Source organism: Oncorhynchus keta, chromosome 10, assembly GCF_023373465.1.
Source record: "Oncorhynchus keta strain PuntledgeMale-10-30-2019 chromosome 10, Oket_V2, whole genome shotgun sequence".
Lineage (NCBI taxonomy): Eukaryota > Metazoa > Chordata > Actinopteri > Salmoniformes > Salmonidae > Oncorhynchus > Oncorhynchus keta.
The window spans coordinates 5,786,842-5,791,841 of record NC_068430.1 but is presented as its reverse complement, the minus strand read 5'-3'; the positions used below and the strand labels follow the sequence as shown (position 1 = coordinate 5,791,841).

Here is a 5,000-nt window from a genome sequence, read left to right as displayed (position 1 = left end):
GTTGCAAACTCTTTCGTCTGGAAGGACTTAAGAGTAAAACTATGAATGTTTGATGAACTGATGAACCCAGTACACATAAAACGTGCCGGGGACGTACTCAACTATCAGAGACTCTGACAGAGCTTTTCCCCCCTGATAAACGTAATCCTGGTTAACCCAGAACTAAAGTCTTGTGTAACTGGTCAGATAGTCCGTTAAGTTCTGAGACCATACGCGATACGAGATAGAACGAGGATCGGAAACCGGACCAGTTCCACCATCTCCATGTGCAAGTTACGGGAAAGTCTGTGGAGCCAAATTGTTTCCATCCCCTTCCAAAAATATCAAAAAGATGCTCACACCTTTTTGTCCAAGTAACCCGTGGCAAAAACTCAAGCACAGGAACTAATGCTCTTTGTCACCTCCTGCATCCCTTCGTATCAGATCTACGGTACCATGTAACGTATCTAGTCTGTCCAACCAGAGATTACTGACAACGTTACACCGGGAAGAAAAGAAAACTTGGTGCCTTTGCGTTTGTGGTATGTGTCCGTGTCGGTCAGTGCCCCCTGACCCCTGACCTCCGTGTCACCGCGGTAACGAGGTGAGGCAGATAAGAGCGAGGGCTGACACAGAGAGCAATGCTGAGCTGTAGGTCAGCGGAGCGAATGAACCTGTCAGAGAACAGAGAGAAGGCAGATGGGTGAAGGCTGTGTGTGTGTGTGTGTGTGTGTGTGTGTGTGTGTGTGTGTGTGTGTGTGTGTGTGTGTGTGTGTGTGTGTGTGTGTGTGTGTGTGTGTGTGTGTGTGTGTGTGTGTGTGTGTGTGTGTGTGTGTGTGTGTGTGTGTGTGTGGAAGGAGGTGGCAGAGGGGGTTGGGGTGAAGAATGCTGCTAATTAGAGGTGGATGTCTTGGAGTTGTTTGGACGGATGTAGCTGTGGCTTTCAAACAGATCTGAACAGACCCTGACCTTCTTCCTCCTCTCTCCTCTTCCTCCCTCTCTCCTCTTCCCCCTCTCACCTCTTCCTCCCCTTTTCCCCCTCTCTCCTCTTCCTCCCTCTCTCCTCTTCCCCTCTCTCCTCTTCCTCCCCTCTTCCCCCTCTATCCTCTTCTAATCCTTTCCTTCCCCTCTCTTCATCCTCTCTTTATCTTTTCTTAAGCCCTCTCTCCTCTTCCCCTCTCTCCTCTTCCTCCCCTTTCCCCCCTCTCTCCTCTTCCCCTCTCTCCTCTTCCTCCCCTCTTCCCCCTCTAATCCTTTCCTTCCCCTCTCTTCATCCTCTCTTTATCTTTTCTTCTGTCCTCTCTCTGTTTCTTCTCCTCCCCTCTTCATCCAATCCATTCCACTCTTAGACCAGACCACGGGTCTGAATACCTAAAGACTTGATGTAACTCTCAGATAGATTAGAGATAGCAGACAATGGTAAATTATGGTGAGTGACGGTGAGTGACGGTAGTGATGGTGAGTGATGGTAAGTGATGGTGAGTGATGGTGAATGATGGTCGTGATGGTAAATTATTCTAGTGATGGTGAGTGATGGTGGTGATGGTAGAGATAGTGAGTGATGTTAGGTGATGGTGAGGGATGGTAGTGATGGTGAGTGATGGTAGTGATAGTGAGTGACGGTGAGTCATGGTGAGTGATGGTAGTATAGTGAGTGATGGTGAGGGATGGTAATGATTGTGAGTGAAGGCAGTGATGGTGGGTGATGGTAAGTGATATCAACTGATAGAAAATGGTGGTAAGTAATGATAAGTGATAGTGAGTGAGTGTGAGTGATGGTATGTGGTGGTGAGTGATGGTAGTGATAGTGAGTGATGGTGAGTGAGTGTGAGTGATGGTAGTGATAGTGAGTGATGGTGAGTGATGGTAAGTGGTGGTGAGTGATGGTAGTGATAGTGAGTGAGTGTGAGTGATGGTATGTGGTGGTGAGTGATGGTAGTGATGGTGAGTGATGGTGAGTGATGGTATGTGGTGGTGAGTGATGGTAGTGATAGTGAGTGATGGTGAGTGATGGTATGTGGTGGTGAGTGATGGTAGTGATAGTGAGTGATGGTGAGTGATGGTATGTGGTGGTGAGTGATGGTAGTGATAGTGAGTGATGGTGAGTGATGGTATGTGGTGGTGAGTGATGGTAGTGATAGTGAGTGATGGTGAGTGATGGTAAGTGATGGTAGTGATAGTGAGTGATGGTGAGTGATGGTAAGTGGTGGTGAGTGATGGTAGTGATAGTGAGTGATGGTGAGTGATGGTAAGTGGTGGTGAGTGATGGTAGTGATAGTGAGTGAGTGTGAGTGATGGTATGTGGTGGTGAGTGATGGTAGTGATGGTGAGTGATGGTGAGTGATGGTATGTGGTGGTGAGTGATGGTAGTGATAGTGAGTGATGGTGAGTGATGGTATGTGGTGGTGAGTGATGGTAGTGATAGTGAGTGATGGTGAGTGATGGTATGTGGTGGTGAGTGATGGTAGTGATAGTGAGTGATGGTGAGTGATGGTATGTGGTGGTGAGTGATGGTAGTGATAGTGAGTGATGGTGAGTGATGGTAAGTGGTGGTGAGTGATGGTAAATGGTGGTGAGTGATTGATGGTAGTTGATGACCAGTGATGGATGGTGAGTGATGGTGAGTGATGGTGAGACTATCTGTGTTGGATCAGGGGAGTGTTCTGGGCTCTCTCTCTCTCTCTCTCTCTCTCTCTCTCTCTCTCTCTCTCTCTCTCTCTCTCTCTCTCTCTCCTGGGGGAGTTTGGTTTTAAGACACACACACACCATCATCGTCTGACACCTGAGTATTAATCACAGAACCTTACCTCTCTTTTCCACTCAAACAATCTCTCAAAGTTGTTCCTCCAAGACACAACAGCAGTACTACCAAACTGTCTCTGAATGAACCGGGGGAAATAACCATTATCATGGAATTATTATGTAATTCATTCCACTGTGATACTTCTTGGAAAACACATTTCCTCTAGAGGAGAGAGTAACTATTTTGAAGTGAATGTGTGTTTGAGGAGGAGAGAGAGAGGGAGAGAGAGAGAAGGGGAGAGTGCAAGGGGGTAGGGAAAGAGAGAAAAAGAGAAGGCAAGACAGAAAGAGAGAGAGAGAGAGGGAGAGACAGAGAGAGAGGGAGACAGAGAGAGAGAGAGAGAGGGAGGAGACAGAGAGAGAGAGAGAGAGAGAGAGACAGAGAGAGACGGAGAGAGAGATAGATAGAGAGAGAATGTTGTAATTACTATACAACAGACCATGTATTCACCCTGCACACCCTAATTGACAACCAAACAATCCAAAACAAAGGCAAAGTCTTCTCATGGTTTGTTGATTTCAAAAAAGCTTTTGACTCAATTTGTGATGAGGTTCTGCTATACAAATTGATGGATAGTGTTGTTGGGGGTAAAACATACGACAAAATCCATGTACACAAACAACAAGTGTGTGGTTAAAATTGGCAAAAAACACACACATTTCTTCCCACAGGGCCGTGGGGTGAGACAGGGATGCAGCTTAAGCCCCACCATCTTCAACATATATATCAACGAATTGGCGCGGGCACTAGAAAAGTCTGCAGCACCCTGCCTCCCCCTACTAGAATCTGAAGTCAAATGTCTATTGATGATCTGGTGCTTCTGTCACCAACCAAGGAGGGCCTACAGCAGCACCTAGAACTTCTACACAGATTCTGCCAGACCTGGGCACTGACAGTAAATTTCAGTAAGACCAAAATAATGGTGTTCCAAAAAAAGGTCCAGTCGCCAGGACCACAAATACAAATTCCATCTAGACACCATTGCCCCAGAGCACACAAAAAACGATACATACCTTGGCCTAAACATCAGTGTCACAGGTAACTTCCACAAAGCTGTGAACAATCTGAGAGACAAGGCAAGAAGGGCATTCTATGCCATCAAAAGGAACATAAAATTCAACATACCAATTAGGATATGTCTAAAAATACTTGAATCAGTCATAGAGCCCATTGCCCTTTATAGTTGTGAGGTCTGGGGTCAGCTCACCAACCAAGATTTCACAAAATTGGACAAACACTAAATTGAGACTCTGCATGCAGAATTCGGCAAAAATATCCTCCGTGTACAACGTAGAACACCAAATAATGTATGCAGAGCAGAATTAGGCCGATACCCACTAATTATCAAAATCCAGAAAAGAGACGTTAAATTCTACAACCACCTAAAATGAAGCGATTCCCAAACCTTCCATAACAACGCCATCACCTACAGAGAGATGAACCTGGAGAAGAGTCCCCTAAGCAAGCTGGACCTGGAGCTCTGTACACAAACAAAAACACACCCCACCGAGCCCCAGGACAAAAGCACAATTAGACCCAAGCAAATCATGAGAAAACAAAAAGATAATTACTTGACACATTGGAAAGAATTAACAAAAAAACTGAGCAAACTAGAATGCTATTTGGCCCTAAACAGAGAGTACACGGTGGCAGAATACCTGTCCACTGTGACGGACCCAAACTAAAGGAAAGCTTTGACTATGTACAGACTTGCTATTGAGAAAGGCCGCCGTAGGCAGACCTAGTTCTCAAGAGAAGACAGGCTACGTGCTCACTGCCCACAAATTGAGGTGGAAACTGAGCTGCACTTCCTAACCTCCTGCCCAATGTATGACCATATTAGAGACACATATTTCCCTCAGATTACACTGATCCACAAAGAATTCGAAAACAAATCCAATTTTGATAAACTCCCATATCTACTGGGTGAAATACCACAGTGTGACATCACAGCAGCAAGATTTGTGACCTGTTGCTACAAGAAAAGGGCAACCAGTGAAGAACAAACACCATTGTAAATACAACCTATATTTATGTTTATTTATTTTCCCTTGTGTACTTTAACCATTTGTACATTGTTACAACACTGTATATATACTTAATATGACATTTGTAATGTCTTTATTCTTTTGAAACTTCTGTGAGTGTAATGTTTACTGTTCATTTTTATTGGTTATTTCACTTTTGTATATTATCTACCTCACTTGCTTTGGCAATG

At 45.0% G+C, this 5,000-nt stretch overlaps 1 protein-coding gene across 1 annotated transcript in view; it reads left to right on the top strand.

The window, feature by feature from the left end:
- Positions 1 to 5,000, top strand: part of LOC118379945 (semaphorin-3D-like) — a 175,322-nt gene that overhangs the window by 59,424 nt on the left and 110,898 nt on the right. The gene's annotated exons all lie outside the window — the stretch shown is intronic.